We start from the raw sequence: 20,368 nt of genomic DNA on the forward strand, positions 1-20,368 counted from the left end.
TAGTCAGTGCTTGAAGCTTATCTCATCAGAATTGGTTAAAAGAGGAAATAACATCCACATTTAGGTAAAGAAATCTGACCTACTATATGGAAAAGTAGAATGGGAAGAGGATAATAAAAAGGGGAGGACTGATAGAAGGGAGGGCAGATTGGTAGAGGTGATGGCCCAAAGAAAAACACTATTGAGGAAGGATAGGGAGGGAGGGAGGGATTCTGTGTGAAACCATTAGTTTCCATTTCATACCATTTACATTTTTAAAACTACATAATCAATTTGATATATTACTTTCAAAATTATTCAACTTTTCTATGCTTCTCTCTGAGCTTTTTTCCATTCAGTTCATTTCAAAAATGATCATAGCTATACATTAATGGTCATTATTTTTCATCACCATTTGTTACCTCTTTCTAACCATTCCCTTTCCATGAGAAGAAAAATGGAAGGTGTGGGAATCCTTGCACCAAATAATCATAGTCAAGTCAATTGAATCCATACTCTGACCATTTATATATAGAAGCCACAAAAGGAATTGTGCTGGTACTGTATGTTTTAATAGGCAGCAAGAATTTCATTTTGTAGTCCTTTTCCAATTAACATAGAATGTTTCCCCCCACAAAGGACAAGACATCCCCCCACCCTTCAAGTATTTTGATAGTAGATAATTTTGTTTTTTAGTCATTTTTAGCCATGTTTGACCTCATTGCCTGTATATATTATTTCCCAGTTGCATGTGAAAACAATTGTTTTAACATTCATTTTTAAAACTTTGGGTTACAAATTTTCACCCTTTCTCCCTCTCCATCTACCTTCATTAAGAAGGCAAGCAATTCGATACAGGTGTAGTCATGCAAACACTTCCATAGTAGTCATGTTGTGGAAAATTAACTATATTTCCCTTCATCCTATCCCACTCCCTATTTATTCTATTCTCTTTTTTGACCCTGTCCCTCCTTAGAAGTGTTTGCTTCTGATTAACCCTCCCCCAATCTGCCCTCCCCTTTATCATGCCCCTGCTCTCTTGTCGCTTTCCCCCCTCCCATTTTCCTGTAGGGTAAGATAGATTTCCACACCCAATTGAGTGTGTATGTTATTCCCTCCTTAAGCCAAATCCAATGAGAATAAGATTGACTCATTTTCTCTCACCTTTCCACGTTTCCCCTCCACTGTAAAAGTCTTTTCTTGTCTGTTTTATGTGAGGTAACTTACCCCATTTTACCTCTCCCTTTCTCCTTCTCCCAGTATAATCCTCTTTCACTCCCTAATTTTATTCTCCAAATATCACCCAGCCATCTTCAAATATATATATACATATAATTTCCCTCACCCAACTACCCTAATACTGACAAAGGTCTCATGAGCTGCAAATATCATCTTTCCATGTAGAAATGCAAACAGCTCAACTTAATAAGTCCCTTATTATTTCTGTTTTCTGTATATTTCTTCATGTTTCTCTTGAGTCTTGTGTTTGTAAGTCAAATTTTCTATTCAGCTCTGGTCTTTTCATCAAGAATGCTTGAAAGTCCTCTATTTCACTGAACATCCATTTTTTTCCCTGAAAAATTATACTCAGTTTTGCTGGGTAGGTGATTCTTGGTTGTAATACTATCTCCTTTGCACTCAGGAATAACATATTCCAAAGCTTTCCAGTCCCTTAATGTAGAAGCTGATGAATCCTGTGTTATCTTGATTGTGTTTCCACAATACTTGAATTGTTTCTTTCAGGCTGCTTGCAATATTTTCCCCTTGACCTGGAAACTCTGGAATTTGGCTACAATATTCCTAGGAGTTTTCCTCTGAGGATCTCTTGCAGGAGGTGATCAGTGTATTTTTTCAATTTCTATTTTGCCTTCTGGTTCTAGAATATCAGGGCAGTTTTCCTTGATAATTTCTTGAAAGGTGATGTCTAGGCTCTTTTTTTTGATTATGGCTTTCAAGTAGTCCAATAATTTTCAAGTTATCTCTCCTGGATCTATTTTCCAGATCAGTTGCTTTTCCAATGAGGTATTTCACATTGTCTTCTTTTTTTTTTCTTTCATTCTTTGGTTGTGTTTTACAATGTCTTGATTTCTTTTTTTTTTAACATATTTATTTATTTTGTTTTCTTTTTTATATATTTTATTTTTTATAATTTCTTTTAATATGGTAATTTTTATTTATTTTTTGTTTTCAACATTTACTTCCACAAGATTTTGAGTTCCAAATTTTCATCTGATCTCACCCTCCCCCCACCCCAAGATGGCATGCATTCTGAATACCCCTTCTCCTAGTCTGTTGTCCCTTCTATCTCTCCCTGCCTCCTCTTATCCCCTTCCCCTTCAATTTTCCTATAGGGCAGGATGGATTTCTGTACCCCATTTCCTGTATTTCTTATTTCCCAGTTGCATGTGAAAACATTTTTTTAAACATGTGTTTTTAAAACTTTGGGTTTCAAATTTTCTCCCTTCCTCCCTCCCCAACCACCCTCAATGATAAGGCAAACAACTAAATATAGGTTATATATGTGCAGTTATGCAAAACACTTCCATAGTAGACATGTTGTGAAAAACTAACTCTATTTACCTTAATCTTATCCTGTCCACCCATTTATTCTATTCTTTCTTTTGACTCTGTCCCTCCTCAGAAGTACTTGCTTCTGATTACCCCTTTTCCCAATCTGCCTTCCTCTCTATCATCCCCCTACTCTCCTGCCCCTTTCCCCCCCTATTTTCCTGTAAGTAAGACAGATTTCCATACCCAATTGAGTGTGTATGTTATTCCCTTCTTAAGTCAAATTCTATGAAAATAAGATTCACTCATTCCCTCTCACCTTCCTCTGGTTCCTTTCCACTGTAAGAGTCTTTTCTTTTGTTTATTTGTGTGTGTGTGTGTGTGTGTGTGTGAGAGAGAGAGAGAGAGAGAGATAATTTACCCCGTTCTACCTCTGCCTTTCTCCTTCTTCTAGTATAATCCTCTCTCACCACTTAATTTCATTTTCCAGATATCACCCCTCCAATTTCAACTCACCCTGTGCCCTCTATCTATCTATCTATATCTATCTATACATACATATAATTTTTCCCCTCCAACTACCCTAATACTGACAAAGGTCTCATGAGTTACAAATACCATCTTTCCACGCAGGAATGTAAACAGTTCAACCATAATAGGCATCTTGTGATTTTCTCTTTCCCATTTACCTCTTCATGTTCCACTTGAGTCTTGTATTTGAAAATCAAATTTTCTATTCAGCTCTGGTCTTTTCATCAAGAATGCTTGAAAGTCCTTTATTTCGCTGAATGACCATTTTTTTCCCCTGCAGGATTATACTCAGTTTTGCTGGGTAGGTCATTCTTGGTTGTAATCCTATCTCCTTTGCCCTCTGGAATATTATATTCCATGCCCTGTGGTCCCTTAATGTAGAAGTTGCTAAATCTTGTGTTATCCTGATTGTGTTTCCACAGTATTTGAATTGTTTCTTTCTGGCTGCTTGCAATATTTTCTCCTTGACCTGGGAACTCTGGAATTTGGCTACAATATTCCTAGGAGTTTTCCTTTGGGGATCTCTTTCAGGAGGAGATTGGTGGATTCTTTCAATTTCTACCTTGCCCTCTGGTTCTAAAATATCAGGGAAGTTTTCCTTGATAATTTCTTGAAAGATGATGTCTAGGCTCATAACTTTTGATAGTCATAACTTTCAGATAGTCCAATAATTTTTAAATTCTCTCTCCTGGATCTCTTTTCCAGGTCAGTTGTTTTTCATTGAGATATTTCCCATTGTTTTCAATTTTTCATTCTTTTGGATTTGTTTTACAGTGTCTTGATTTCTCATAAAGTCACTAGCTTCCAATTGCTTTATTCTAATTTTTAAGGAAGTATTTTCTTCAGTAAGCTTTTGGACTTCCTTTTCCATTAGGCCAATTTTGCTTTTTAGGGTATTCTCCTCAGTGTCTTTTTGGACCTCTTTTGCAATTTGAGTTAGGCTCTTTTTTAAGGTGTTGTTTTCTTCAGTATTTTTTGGGGATCTCCTTTAGCAAGGTGTTGACTTGTTTTCATGATTTTTTTTTCAAAACTTTCAGTTTTTCTTCTACTTCTCTTACTTGCTTCTCAAATTCCCTTTTGACCTCTTCTAACACCTGGGACTGATTCATATTCTTCTTGGAGACATTCGATGTAGGAGCTTTAGCTTTGTTATCTTCTTCTGGTTGTATGTTTTGATCTTCTTTGTCACCAAAGTAAGATAATATAGTCTGACTCTTTTTGTGCTGCTTACTCATGATCCCGGCAAATTACTTGAGTTTTAAACTCTTTGTTAAGGTAAAAGTCTGCTTCCAATGTGGAGAATGTACTATCCCAAGCTTCAGGGGTTTGTACAGGTGTTTTCAGAGATACTTCTAGGGAACTGAAAATTTTCAGTCCTTCCAAGGTGCTTTGATAAAGGGTGAGGTGTTTTCTTTCCACTGCCACAAGAAGCTTCACCACACCAGCATTCCTCCTCACCCCAGGACCACCCCTCAGAACAGTGACCCAGATCTAAGCACTGGTAAAGCAAGAGATTTGTGCCTCATCACTGGCAAAGAGAACCCTGCAATGCCCTTCTGATCAGCCACTTGATTCCCCCTCAGTCTGTGGGCTGGAAGCTCAGGAAACAACCACAGCCCCAGGGGCAGCTGCGACCTAGCTCATTCTCTCACCACAGTCACAGACTTTTCCCACTGACCTTCTAAGTTGTCTTTGGCGTTCGTGGGTTGAGATGTCTGGAAACTGCCACAGCTGCCCATGATTCAGTCCTCTGAGGCCTGCTCCAGGTTCGCTGTGGCCTGCACACCCATGCTGAACTGTGCTCCTCTCCCCGCCTGGTGCAGAAAGATACCTTTCTGATCAACCATCCAGGCTGTCTTTGGCTGGAAATTTGTTTCACTCTGTCTTTTTGTGGGTTCTGCTACTTTAGAATTTGTTTAGAGCCATTTTTATAGGTATTTGGAGGGGTTTGGGGGGCAGAGCTCAAGCAAGTCACTTCTTTCCCTCTGCCATCTTGGCTCTGCCCAATGTCTTGATTTCTCATAAAGTCACTAGCTTCCAATTACTCCATTCGAATTTTTTAGGAAGTATTTTCTTCAGTGAGTTTTTGCACTTCCTTTTCCATTTGGCCAATTCTGTTTTTTAAGGCATTCTTCTCATTGGCTTTTTGGACCTCTTTTGCCATTTTGGTTATCCTATTTTTTAAGATGTTATTTTCTTCAGTACTTTTGGGGCCTCCTTTAGCAAGTTGTTGACTAGTTTTTCCTGATTTTCTTGCATCACTCTGATTTCTCTTCCCAGTTTTCCCTCTACTTCTCTTACTTATTTCTCAAAATCCTTTTTGACCTCTTCCATGGCCTGAGACTGATTCATATTTTTCATGGGGCCATTGGATGTAGGAGCTTTGACTTTGTTGTCTTCTTCTGGTTGTATGTTTTGATCTTCTTTGTTACCAAAATAAGATAATATAGTCTGACTCTTTTTGCACTGCTTGCTCATGATCCCAGACAATTACTTTACTTATAAACTCTTTGTTAAGATAGGAGTGTGCTTCCAATGTGGAGAATGTACTGTCTCAAGCTTTCGGAGTTCTGTGCAGCTGTTTTCAGAGATACTTCTAGGGACCTGTAAGTTTTCAATTCTTCCAAGGTGGTATGATCAAGCATGAGGTGTTAACTACTTTCCTGGCCTGTGTGCTGGTCTATGAGTGACCTCAAGCACTCTTTTCTGCCTTGGAACTGGGATTCCCTCTCCATGGCCCCTACAAGCTCCACCACACCAGTGCTCTTCCTCTCCCTAAGATAACCACTCAAAACTGTGACTCAGATCCAAGCACAAGCAAAGGAAGAGAATCCTGCCTTGGCACCAGCAAAAGATCTCTGAAATCCCCTTCTGATCAGCCACTTGATTCCCCCTCAGTCTGTGGGCCAGAAGCTCTGGAAGTAGCCACCACCCTGGGGCTGCACCAGGACTGATACTAGGACAAGCTTCTCTCTCACTATGATCAACATACCTTTCCTACTGACCTTCTTAGTTGTCTTTGGCATTTGTGAGTTGAGAAGTCTGAAAACCACCACAGATTCCCTTGATTTAGTAGCCTGAGGCCTGCTCCAGGTTTGCTGAGACCTAGTCTTTGCCTGCCCAGCCCACGCTGAACTGTGCTTCTCTCCTAGCCCAGCACAGTAGATCTTTCCAATCAACCATCCAGGTTGTCTTGGGCTGGAAATTTGTTTTAGTTTGTCTTTTTGAGGGTTCTACAACTCTAGAGTTTATTTAGAGCCATTTTTATAGGTATTTGAAGGGGTTTGAAGGAGAGCTCAAGTAAGTCACCGCTTTTACTCAGTCATCTTGGCTCCACCCCCTTGATAATTTCTTGAAAGATGATGTCTAGGCTCTTTTTTTTTTTTGATCATGACTTTTAGGTAGTCCAATAATTTTAATATTATCTCCCCTGGATCTATTTTCCAGGTGAGTTGTTTTTCCAATGAGATATTTCACATTGTCTTCTATTTTTTTTTTTCATTCTTTTGGCTTTGTTTTATAATTTCTTCAATTCTCATAGAGTCATTAGCTTCCATTTTCTCCATTCTAATTTTTAAGGAATTATTTTCTTCTTTTTTTCAGGAGAAAGAGAATTAAAGAAGCTTATTATATCAAGGTAGCAACATATTGACAGACTGATCACTGGGGATCAGCAATGATTTCAAGATGGGGTCAGCTCTTATTGGAAACTTTCTTTTTTTATTAATTTATTTTGATTCATCAGTAATCATTTCCATAAGCTCTTGACTTTAAAATTTTCTCTCTCTCCCTCTCCCCCTTCCTCCCCAAGACAGCTTACAATCTGATATAGGCTATACATATACATAAGGAATTATTTTCTTCAGTGAGCTTTTGGACCTCCTTTTTCATTTGGCCAATTCTGCTTTTTAAGGCGTTCTTCTCCTCATTGACTTTTGACTTTGCCACTTGAATTAGTCTATTTTTTTTTTACAATCTGTCAAGATTTATTGTATAAGCAAAATAGAAGGGTACTATGTACAGAGGAGATAGGGGAGGATCATTTCTTAGTCTTCTCCTCCTTGGACAAAATCTTGATGACCTTCTCCTTCTTAGCCTGAAGACACTCTTTCTGATGCTTTTGTGCTTCCTTAGCCTTGGACTGGCAAGCTTCAGCTTGATCAGCCAAGAGCTTCTTCCAGGCCTTGTCTGCCTTCAGCTTATGAATGTGCTGCATGAGGATTTGCTAATTCTTGAACACATTTCCCTTCACCTTCAAGTACAGGCTGTGGTACATATGGTGGTCAATCTTTTTGGATTCACAATTATCTTTGGATCAGACAGCACAGCATCCTCATTTGCCTCATTCAGGTCACCTTCTCAGCCAGACGAGCATTGGCAGTACCCTTTATCTTACCAATGCTCATGTGCCTGCCCTTGCATCAAGCCAGAGTATTTTTCTGGCATCTGACACTAGAGTGCACAATAATGGGTTTCCAGAAGATCACTCCATCTTTAATCGGCTTCCACATCTGCTGACGGGAATTGGCATTGACAATTTCGTTGATCTCATCGGGGTCAAACCATACCTTCTTCTCTCCACACCTAAGGACACTAGAGGCAAGCCTCTTCTGAAGCCTGAGCATACTCGTGGCTGCAGCCACAGTGCCAAAAAGGAAAGGAGAGAGAACCGAGTTAGTCTATTTTTTAAGGTGTTATTTTCTTTAGTATTTTTTTTGGTCTCCTTTTGCAAGCTGTTGACTTGTTTTTCATGATGTTCTTATATCACTTGCATTTCTTTTCCCAATTTTTCCTCTACTTCTCTTACTTGCTTCTCATAATCCTTTTTGATCTGTTCCATGGCCTGAGACCAATTCATATTTTTCTTGGAGGCTTTGGATGTCGGAGCTTTGACTTTGTTGTCTTCTGGTTGTATGTTTTGATCTTCTGTGTCACCAAAGTAAGATTCTACGGTCTGAGTTTTGTTTTTTTCTTTGTTTTGTTTTGTTTTTGCACTGTTCATTCATTTTCCCAGCCAATTACTTGACTTTTCAACTCTTTATTAAGATAGGGGTCTGTTTTCAGTAAGGAGGATATACTGTCCCAAGCTTCAGGGTTTGTTTGTTTTTTTCAGTTGTTTTCAGAGATACTTCTAGGGACCTGTAAATTTTCTATTCTTCCAAGGTGGTACAATCAAGGCCAATGTTCTGGCCTGTGAGTGACCACAAGCATTCTTTTCTATCTTGGATCTGTAGGGAGGATTCCCTATCCACTGCTGCCATAAGATCCACCACAGCAGCACTCCTTCTTGCCTCAGGACCACCACCCAGGACTGTGATCCAGATCTAAGCACAGATGAAGCAAGAGAATCCTGCCACAGTACCAGTTAAGAGATCCCTGCAATCCCCCTCTGATCAGCTGAGGGCCAAGAACTCTGGAAGTTGCCACTGCCCTGGAGCTATGCCAGGACTGGGGCCAGACTCTGCTTCTCTCTCACCTAGGTCTGACAGACCTTTCCTAATGACCTTTTAAGTTAATGTTTGTGAGTTAAGAAGCCTGAAAACCACTACAACTGCTTGTGATTCAGTCCCCTGAGGCCTGCTCCAGGTTCACTAAGGCCCAGTGTTTGCCTGTCTGTCCCATGCTGAACTGCGTTCCTCTCCCAGACTGGTTCAACAGACCTTTCCCATCAACCATTTAGGTTGTCTTGGGCTGGAAATTTGCTTCACTCTGTCTTTTTGGGGTTCTACTTCTCTAGGATTTATTTAGAGCCATTTATACAGGTATTTGGAGGTGTTTGGGGGAAAGCTCAAGCAATTCACTGCTTTTACTCCCCCTTCACGGATCCACCCTGATTCAGTGAAGATGCTTATTTCTTAAAACATATGCTTACACATACTCTTCCTTCTCTTTGTTTCCTGCCAACTCCCATATGTGAATTAGTCTTTCTGCATGGCTTCTATTTTTCACGACTTTAACCTACATGATTCAGTGTGGTAGGGCTGCTGTCTGTGGGACTGAAAATAGATAATTTACTATTCTGGCTGGCTGTCAAATTCCATCTGACTTTAAAATGGTCCCTACTCCTATCCCACAGCATTTAAAAACACATTTGAACAAAACAGAACTATATATTTCAGACAAACTATTAAGTTAACAGACATTTTTGGCTAGCTTACTTAACGTTTACCTCTCTACAACAAAATATTCCTTTTCCATAACCTCCTGATTATCTTTGACATTCTTTTTTTTTAGTTTATCCATTCTTCTCTCCTTCTGTCTCAAAGAAACAGATATCCTTCCTCTTTTCATATCAATGCACATTGTTAAAGGCCTACTATGTGAAAGGGACTATGTTGGTTTGGGGGACACAGAGGATATATCCTGAAGAAGCTTGTAATCTATTTTTGTACCACAACATGAACGCATGTAAGTAAATACAAGAACATATGAGGAAGAAGTAGCATTAGCAACTTGTGGAATCAAGGAAGTCTTTACAAACTAGATAGAGCCTAAACTGAACATTAAAAGAAGATAAGAATTATGAGGATCCAACATGTGGAAAAGGTTACTGGCAAGAGAATAAAAGGAAACCTAAGGGAGAGATCCAGATGGTGGCAAGAGCTAAATACTGAAGTTTTGTTCTGGTTGTAAGCAGGGAAACAACACGATCAGACTACTAGCTTAGGGCTGTTATTTGACATACATGTGTAGGATGCATCATATAAAAGAGAGACTGGAAGAGGAAAGACTAATTAGGATCATATTGCAATACTTCCCATTTGAAGAGATAAAGACTCAGACTATAATAGTATATTAGTGACTCAAGAGAAGAGAAGCAGATTCAAGAGATTTTGATGTGACTTCAACAAGGCTTGAAAACTTATCAAATATTAGGAGTTTTGGAGAGGTATCAGTTAAAAAATGATTCTAAATTTCTAGATTGGTTGAGTAGGATTATCTTTGTGCTCTCAACAAAAATAGAGAAAATTGGAGGAAAGAGTGTGTGTGTGGGCATAACTTTAATTTGGTCATAGGGAGCTTCAGATATGTGTCATGAAGGTGGTGATGTACAATAAGTAGCTAGCAGTTCTCAACTCAAGTTCAGGGGAGAGAATATCAAGACTGGAGATATAAGTTCAGCAATTATCTAAAGATGTGATTAAAAAGGAGAATTCTCTTCCAGGAGCCAAGATGGTGGAGCAAGCAGTAAATCACTGTAGCTCTCCCATATTCACTTCCAAAGAACCATAAAATACTGCCCCAGAACAAATCCAGGAATAGCAGAACCAGCAAAAAAGACATGGTGGAATAATCCTTTAGCCCTGGAGACTTGGAGGATCAGTGAGAAAAGGCAGTCTCACTCAGGTAAAAGGGGAGCACATTCCAGGACAGGAAATATCCTAGCAAGCCAGCAGCAAGCCCCATTTCAGCAAACCAGTGGGAGATCTTGAGCCCCAGTATGGTGGAGCAGGCAAATGCCAACACCAGGACCCCCCCCCCCCTTAGCACAGCCAGGGGAATCATCACACTCCAGCTCTGAGAACCACCACATGATTCAATATAGCCCCAGGCAGGCAGGTGCTCGGCAGTGTCCAGACCTACTTATGATTTGGTGCAGCCCCATGGAAATCCAGAAAAACCCCACCTGACCACAGACACCCACACTACCACCCCAGCTCAGCACCAGGTAAGCTGTCAGACCCCTACAGCCTCCAGCAGTGCCAGACACCCCCACCCTACCCTTTCAACAGAGCACCAGAGATGAGTATCCCTCTTGGGCCTCAGGGAATCATTAGCATAGCACCAGGCAAACAGCCAAAGCCTGCAGCCACCGACACAAGGAGCCTGAGAAACAGCCCTTTGACTCAGGGTGCAGAGATCAAATTTAAAAGAAAGGAAAAAGGCCAAAAAACAGATGAGCAAAAAACAACAAAAAGAATCTGACCATAGAAAGTTATGATGACAAGGAAGATCAAGACACCAACTCAGAAGAGGACAACAACATCAAAACTCTTGTGGGCAAAACACCAAAGAAAAATGAGATATAGTCTCAAGCTCGGGGGATTGGGGGGAACATATGGAAGAGTTTACAAAGGAGCCTAAAATTCATATAAGAGAGGTAGAAGAGAAGTTGTGAAAAGAAATGAGAGTGAGGTTAGAGAATTATGGAAAAAGAAAAAGACTCAACAGCTTGTAGAACTGTTTAAAAAGTAGAATTGGCCAAATGGAAAAGGAGATATAAAAATCCACTGAAGAAAACAACTCATTCAAAAGTATAATTGACAAAAATGAAAATAAATTACAAAAGTTAACTGAGTAAAACAACACCTTAAAAGTTTGAAATGGGCAAGTGGAAGCTAATGCAGTATCATGAATCAATCAAACAAATTCAAAAGAATGCTAAAATGTAAGGAAATGTAAAATAGCTTATGGGGAAAACAACTAACCTGGAAAAAAGATCCAGGAGAGACAATATCAGAATCATTGGACTACCAGAAAACCATAATGAGAAGGAGGACCTGGATAGCATCTTTCCAGAAATTATCAAGGAAAACAGCCCCGATGTCCTAGAACCACAAGGCAAAATAGGCATCACCTTGGGAAAGAATCCCAATTTAAAAAAAACAAATTATAGCCAAATTTTAGAACTATTAGGTGAAGGAAAAAATACTACAAGTGGCTAGAAAGAAACAATTCAAATGTTGGGGAGTCACAATCAGGATCCCACAGGATTTGGCAGCTGCAACATTATAGAACTGGAGGTGATCGAACATGATAGTCTGGAAGGCAAAGGACCGTAAACTACACCCACGAATCACTTACATGGCAATATTAAGCATAATACATCAAAGGAAGAACTGGTCATTCAATTAAATGGAAGGATTTCAAACCTTTCTAAGGTGAAGACCAGACCTAAATCAAAAATTTGACCCCAATATCAAGACCCAAGAGAAGCATGAACAGATAAAAAGGAAGAAAAAAAAAGAAAACATAAAGGATTCAATAGAGCTAAACTTTTTACATCCCTACTGGGGAAGATGATGCTTGTACTTCTTAAAAAGCAGCACAGATAGAAGGAATATACATAGACAGTATGGGTATGGGATGAATTTGAGGAAATGACATAAAAAATTAAGAAATGAGAAAGAGGAGTACAATGGGTGCAGTAGGAAGTGAGAGGTGAAAGGGAGAGGTAGAAAGGAGTAAATTATTTCACATGAAGAAGTAAGAAAGACCTATTACAATGGAAGGGAAGATGGGAGGGAGGCAACGGGCATAGCTTGAACATTACTCTCATCAGTATTAGCTCAAAGAAAAAATAATATAAACAATCAATTGATTATGTAAATCTATCTTACCCTGCCGGGAAGGATGAGTGGAGGAGTTTAAGTAAAGGGGGGGAGTGAGGAACTGAGACAAGGAAGGGCAGATCAGGGAAGGTAGTAGACAGAGGCAAAACACTGGTGAGGTGGGAAAGGGTGAAAGGAGAGATAGGACAAACAGAAAGAATATAATGGAGGGAGATACACAGGTAGTAATAACAACTGTGAACATGAATGGGATGAACTCTCCCCCATAAAATGGAAGTGGATAGCAGAGTGGATAGAAAAGCAGAATCTTGCAATATCTTGCTTACAAGAAACACACTTGAAACAGAGACACATAGAGCATAAAGACAAGGAGCTGGAGCAGAATCAATTATGCTGAAGTAAAAAAAGCAGGGGTAGCAATCCAGATCTTAGACAAAATAAAAGCAAAAATAGAGCTAAAGAAATAATGTACATCTTGCTAAAAAGTACCATTGAAAATGAAGCAATAAAATTAGGAGAGCAAGGAATACTTGTCAGATCTATGGGGAGGGAGAGAATTAATGACCAGACAAAGGATAAAAGGCATTGTGAAATGTAAAATAGATAATTTTGATCATATTAAATTGTAAATCTTTTGTACAAACAAAACCAATGCAACCAAGATTAGAAGGAAAGCAGAGAGCTAGAAAACAATCTTTATAGCAAGTGTCTCTGAAAAAGTTCTCATTTCTCAAATGTATAGAGAACTGAGTCAAATTTTTGAGAATACAAGCCATTCCCCAATTGCTAAATGGTCAAAACATAGGAACAGTTTTCAGATGAAGAAATCAAAGCTATCTATAGGCATATGAAGAAGTGCTCTAGATCACTTTTGATTAGAAAAATGTAAATTAAAGCAACTCTAAAAAGACTCTAAAAAAACTACCTCCCACCTATCAGATTGGCTAATATGACAAAAAAGGAAAATGATAAATGTGTGAGAGGATGTGAGGAAAATTGAGACACTATTAGTGTAGCCAAGAACCAATCCAACCATTCAAGAGAGTAATTTGGAACTATGCCTAAAGGGCAACTCAACCATGAAATCCACTTGATCCAGCTATTCTACTTCTAGGTATGTATCCCAAAGATATCATAAAAAAGGGAAAAGGGCCTACATGTACAAAAAATATTTATAGCAGCCCTGTTCATGGTGGCAAAATATTTTAAATCAAGCGGATACCATCCATTGGGGAATGGTTGAAGAAGTTGTGATATAGGAATATAATGGAATACTATTGTGAAAGAAGAAATGATGAACAGGCAGATTTGAAAAAAAAAAAAACAAACCTGGAAACACTTGTACAAACTGATGCAAAATAAAATGAGTAGAACCAGAAAAACACTGTACACAGTATCAGTAACATTGCATAATGATCAACTATGAATGACTCAGCTTTTCTCAGCAACACAATGATCCAAGACAAAAACAAAAGACTCACAAATGAAAATGCTATCCATATCTAGATAAAGAACTGATGGACTCTGAATGCAGATCAAAGCATATTTTTTTAATCTACTTTATTCTTCCTTGAATTTGTTTGTTCTTTTGATGCTTTTCTTCTTTCACAACTGTAATAAATATGGGAATGTTTTACATGATAGTATATGTATAAACTCTTTCAAACTGTATAACATTTTCAGAAGAGAGGGGGAAGGAGGGAAGAAGAAAAATTTGGAACTCAAAATCTTGGAAAAATGAATGCTAAAAATGTTCTTGATATTTAATTGTGGGGGGAAATATAATACTATTTAAAGGGGAAAAAAGATGTGATTACAAGGTATATATGACTTGAATACAACATCAAAGAGAGAAAACAAAGAGAGGAGAACACCAAATTAATTTGTGAGGCACCCATATTTCTTGGGCAGGAAATTGATGATGATCTAATTAATTAGAATGAGAGTGGCTATACAGGCAAGCTACCTAACAAAAAGAAGTAAATAGAAGCCAACGGAAGAAATATTATCCTGCAGGAGAGATTATTTGAAAATGTTTTAACACTTTTAAGACTCAAAGAGAAGTAAATATGAGGAGTAAGGAAAAATTGAGTTCATTTATCAGTTAAGAGAACTTTGGTAAATTTTGAGAAAGCAGTTGGAAGAGTAACAAAACTGGAAGCCACATTGTTAAGAGTTGAGAAATTATTGGAAGATGAGGAAGTGGAGTCAGTCAATAAACATTTATTAAACACATATAACATGGCAATCATTAACTTGTCTATGAAAGAGAGGAGAGATTGAGTGACAGGTTCAATTGAATGTTTTTGTGTTTTAAGGGTGAGGGAGGCCTGAGAGCCTTTGTTGGCAGTAGAGAAACTAAGAGGGAAAGATTGAAAATAAGAGATAGAGAGGTAGAAATGTAGAATAGATAGGCATCTGGATGCAACAGGAAGGAAGAGCACGAAGAGGGGAAAAAGAGTAGAGCTTGTCTTAGCAAAATGAAACATTTCTCAGAGAATAAATCGGGGGAAGAGAAAATAAGGGAAAGTGTGGTTGATATTTAAAGTGGAGCAAGGAATAAGAAAAAAACTCATAATTAATGGTCTGACTTTTAATGGAGAAGGCATGATTCTCTTGCTAATGGAATGAAAGATAAGTTAATCAACAATGTGACATAGTACACAAAAATTTAATAATTTCCCAGGCCACATTAAGAGAAGAATGAAGAAGGTAATAATTTTGTTAAATATTATCCAAATTAAGTTACATATATGGTATTTATTTAGTACTGAAAATCAAATTTCAATAATGATAAATGAGCTAGAGAGTTTCCTGGAGAGGGTGGTAGATAGTTAGATAATTAGGGAACATGCTATATAAAAATAGTTAAAAGAACTGAGAAAGTTTGCTGTGAAATGAAGAAAATTTAGGAAGAAACTTGAAAGCTGTCTTTAATATTTGAAAACTTTTCAAATGGAAAAGGGATTAGGTTTGTTGACCTTATTCCTAGGAAATAGAACTGGGAGCAGTAGAGAAGCTGTAGAGAAGAATGTTTCACTTTGATATAAGGAGTAATTTCTTAACTGTAAGAAAGTGGAATGGACTGCATTAGGAGATGGTAATTTCCCTCCATCAGAAGTCTCCATGTAGAGGCTAGACAACTATTTGTTGGGGATGTTGCAAAAAGCAGTATCCTACATCTCCTGCTTCTACTTTATCACCTCAAATTCTTCCTTAGAGGAATCTAGGTACACATGGCTAAATGTTATTAAGAATAGAGCAAGATATTATGGAACATTGGCATGGAACATGAGTGACATTTTCACAATGACCACTTCAGAAGAAAAGAATATTTAAGAAGTAAGCATTTTTTTTAGGCATTTGGGGTTAAGTGACTTGCCCAGGGTCACAGAGCTAGTAAGTATCAAGTGTTTGGTCTGAGTCCAGATTTAAACTCAGGTCCTCCTGACTTCAGGGCTGGTGCTCTATCCACTGTGCCACCTAGCTGCCCCCATATTTTTTTTAAAAGAAGTATTGGGTCAAAGCAGGAACTTCCTTGAGCTCTCCCCAAAACCATTCCAAGTACTTGTAAAACTGACTCTAAAAAATTCTAGAGCAGCAGAATCCACAAAAAGAGAGAGTGAAACAAATTTTCAGCCCAAGACAACCTGGATGGTTGATGGGAAAGGTCTGTTGCACAAGGCTGGGAAAGGAGCACAGTTCAGTGTGGGTGGCACTGGCAAATAACTGGCCTCAGTGAGGCTGGAGCAGGCCTCAAAGTACTGAATCAAGGGAAGCTGTGGTGGTTTCCAGACTTCTCACCCCACAAACACCAAAAACAACTTAGAAGATCAGTGTGAAAGATCTGTCAGAGCTGGGTGAGAGTGGAGTGTAGTCCTGCCCTGTCCCTAGAGTAGCTCCAAGGTGGTGGCCACTGTGGCAGCAGTGGCTCCCAGAACTCTCAGCCCACAGACAGTGGGGGAATCAAGAAGCTGATCAGAGGGTGATTGCAGGGATCTCTTTGCTGGTGCTGAGGTGAGATTCTCTTGCTTTGTCCATGCTTGGATCTAAGTACCTGTTCTGGGTGGCAGTCCTGGGGTGAGGAAGAACACTGGAATAGCTGAGCTTGCAGCAGCAGTGAAGAGGGAACCCTTCTCTCATTTCAATGGGAGAAAAGAGTGCTTATGGTCACTCTCAGACCAGAACACGGGGCAGGAGAGGAGTAAAAACATCTCTCTAGATCATATCACCTTGGAAGATGATTACAGGTCCCTAAAAGTATCTCTGAAAACAACAACACAAAAATCCTGAAGCTTGAGACCATACATCCTCCACACTGGAAGCAGACGTCTATGTTAACAAAGAGTTAAATAGTCAAGTAACTGATTGGGAAGATGAACAAACAGAGGAAAGGAATTCAGACTATTGAATCTTTTTTGGTGACAAAGAAGATCAAAATATACAGCCAGAAAAAGACAACAAAGTCAAAGCTCCTACATCCAATGCAGCCAAGAAAAATATTAATTTGTATCAGGCTATAGAAAATCTCAAAAGGGGTTTTGAAAATCAAGTAAGAGAAATAGAGAAAAATGGGAAGAGAAATGAGAGTGATGTAAGAAAATTATGAAAAACAAGCAACAGCTTACTAAAAGAGATCCCAAAAAATGCTGAAGAAAATAACACCATAAAAAATAGACTAACTCAAATGGCAAAAGAGGTCCAAAAAGTCAATGAGGAAAAGAATGCCTTAAAAAACAGAATTGACCAAGCAGAGGTCCAAAAGCTTACTGAGGAAAATAATCCCTTAAAAATTAAAATGGAACAAGTGGAAGCTAATGACTTTATGAGAAACCAAGAAATTATAGAACAAAACCAAAAGAATGAAAAGATAGAAGACAATGTGAAGTATCTCACTGGAAAAACAACTGACCTGGAAAATAGATCCAGGAGAGATGACTTAAAAATTGTTGGACTACCTGAAATCCATGATCAAAAAAGAGTCTAGACATCATTTTTCAAGAAATCATCAGGAAAATGGCCCTGATGTTCTAGAAACAGAGTGTAAAATAAAAATTGAAAGACTCCACTAATAACTTCCTGAAAGAGATCCCAAAAGGAAAACTCCCAGGAATATTATAGCCAAATTCCAGAGTTCCCAGGTCAAGGAGAAAACATTGCAAGCAGTCAGAAAGAAACAGTTCAAATATTATGGAAACACAATCAGGATAACACAGGATTTAGCAGCTTCTACATTAAAGGACAGGAGGGTTTGAAATATAATATTCCAGAGGTCAAAGAACTAGGATTAAGACCATGAATCACCTACCCAGCCAAACTGAGTGTAATCAATGAGGTGAAAAATTGATTTTCAAAGATGTGGAGGAATTTAATGCATTCTTGAGAAGCCAGAGCTAAATAGAAAAATTGACTTTCAAATATAAGACCCAAGAGAAGCATGAAAAGGTAAATAGCAAAGAGATATCATAAGGGACCTATTAAAGTTGAACTGTTTGCCTTCTTTCATGGAAAGATGATATTTGTAACTCATGAGACCTTTCTCATGATTAGGCTAGTAGGAAGGAATGGGTGAGTTGAATATGAAGAGATGATATCTAAAAAAGAAAATTAAGGGGTGAGAGAGAAATATACTAGGAGAAGGAGAAAGGGAGGGGTAGAATGGGATAAATTGTTTCACACAAAAGAGGCAAGAAAAAGTTTTTAAAGTGGAGGGGAAGAGGGGAAAGGTGAGAAGGAATGAGTGAACATTACCCTCATTGGATTTAGTTTAAGGAAGGAATGACATACATACCCAGTTGGGTTCAGAAATCTATCTTACACTACAGGAAAGTAGGGGGGAAGGGGATACAGGGGAGGACAGATTGAGGGAGGGGGTAATCAGAAGCAAACACTTCTAAGGAGGAACAGGTCAAAGGAGAGAATAGAATAAATGGGGGCCAGAATAGGAGGGAGGGAAATACAGTTAGCCTTTCACAACATGACTATTATGGAAGTGTTTTGCATGACTGCACATGTATATAGCCTATGTCAAATTAATGCTAGTGAGTGGGGAAGGAGGAGGGGAGAGAATTTGGAACTCAAAGTTTTAAAAACAAATGTCAGAAATTGTTTCTGAATGCAACTGGGAAATAAAATACACAGGCAAAGGGGTATAGAAATCTATCTTACCCTACAGGAAAATTGAAGGGGAAGGGGATAAGGGGGGCGGTAATAGAAGGGAGAACAGATTGGATGAATGGGGAATCAAAATGCAGGCCATCATGGAGTGGGGGGAGGGGAAGGATGGAGACAAAATATGAACTCAGAATCTTGTGGAAGTGAATGTTGGGGTGGCTAGCTGGTGCGGGGGGAGGGGCAGCTAGGTGGCACAGTGGATAAAGCACTGGCCCTGGATTCAGAAGTACCTGAGTCCAAATCCAGCCTCAGACACATAACATTTACTAGCTGTGTGACCCTGGGCAAATCACTTAACCCCATTGCCTATACACACAAAAATAAATAAATAAATAAATAAATTGAACAAAAAAAGATTTAAAAAAAGAAATAGTGGCTTTCAGTCCAACCTGTAGCAAGGGGCTGAAAACAAGTTTCCCAGCTTTTGGCTCTCTCTAACTGGCTTTCTTTCTCCAACTCCAGCACCTTTCTCCTCCGTCACCATGACGGAAGAGGCCACTTCCTTTGCCAAAGACTTTCTGGTCAGTGACATCACTGCTGCTATCTTCAAGACTGTGGTGGGCCCCACGGAGAGAGTTAAACTACTATTGCAGTTGCAGCATGCAAGTAAACAAATTATTTCAGATAAGCAGTACAAAGGCATAATCAATTCCAAAGGAATTCCAAAGGAACAAGGGGTGCTTTCCTTCTGGAGGGTTAACTTAGCAAATGTCATCAGATATTTCCCCACCTGAGCCCTTATCTTTGCCGTTAAGGATAAGTATAAACAGGTATTTTTAGGAGGAGTGGACAAGCACATACAGTATTGGAGGTATTTTGCTGGCAATCTTGCCTCTGGTGGTGCAGCTGGAGCCACCTCTCTCTGCTTTGTCTACTCTTGGATTTTGCAAGAACCCACTTGGCAGCTGACGTTGGGAAATCTGATGCTAAGAAAGAATTCAAAGGCCTGGGATACACCCTAGTGAAAATCACCAAGTCTGATGGAATTTGTGGCTTGTATCAAGATTTCAATGTCTCAGTTCAGGGTATCATTATCTATAGAGCAGTTTACTTTGGAATCTATGATGTAGCAAAAGATATGCTCCCAGATCCAAAGAACACTCATATTGTGATAAGTTGGATGATTGTGCAAACAATGACTGCTTTAGCAGGTGTGGTCTCCTATCCTTTTGATATAGTAAGGTAGTGAATGATGATGCAGTCTGGGTACAAAGGAACTGATTTCATGTGCACTGGGACAAGTGACTGCTGGAGAAAGATTACTAAAAATGAAGGTAGCAAAGCTTTTTTTATGGGTGCCCGCTCCGATGTTCTTAGACGCATGGGTGGAGCTTTCATGATTGTTCTGTATAATGAATTGAAGATGAAGTACATCCTAAATATAAAGGGAACCAGTAAATATAGATCATGTAGAATACTTAGCAAGACTTAGCATTTTGGACGATTGACATTCAAGAAATTTCAGTTGTCTTTTTATCCAGGCCAGACCATGTTTGTTAGGGGGAACCAGGAAAAGTTCTTAGAAAAAAGGACTCACTTATTGTGATTCATTATTCACATAGTGGAACTGATGATGATTCAGTATATTGATTCAATTCATTTTAGGAAAATAACAATTACTGTGGGCCCAAGGAGGCAGATCAACTTAGACCATCTACTTTAAATGCTCTTTTGTATGACCATAAATTTGTATGTAAGTATTCATTTAAAAAAGTCATCCGCCATTTGTACTTAAGCATTATATATACTATTTTGTGCAGCTGATTATTTGGCAGTTATGATGATCTGTGTTGGGCATTCTACTGTAAAATAGTAAATAAACAGAAGACTATTTTTAAAAAAAAAGGAAATGGTGTCAGAAAATAGTATTTGGATTTTTGACC

The 20,368-nt window shown here is 38.8% G+C and overlaps 2 pseudogenes; one reads left to right on the forward strand and one right to left on the reverse strand.

Annotated features, from left to right (window-relative positions):
* Positions 1 to 7,057: 7,057 nt before the first annotated feature.
* On the reverse strand, positions 7,058 to 7,643 carry LOC114024588 (annotated as a pseudogene).
* Positions 7,644 to 18,967: 11,324 nt separating this feature from the next.
* On the forward strand, positions 18,968 to 19,917 carry LOC114024456 (annotated as a pseudogene).
* Positions 19,918 to 20,368: the final 451 nt, after the last annotated feature.

This window comes from Vombatus ursinus, unplaced genomic scaffold (genome assembly GCF_900497805.2).
Source record: "Vombatus ursinus unplaced genomic scaffold, bare-nosed wombat genome assembly UNPS02014821.1, whole genome shotgun sequence".
Lineage (NCBI taxonomy): Eukaryota > Metazoa > Chordata > Mammalia > Diprotodontia > Vombatidae > Vombatus > Vombatus ursinus.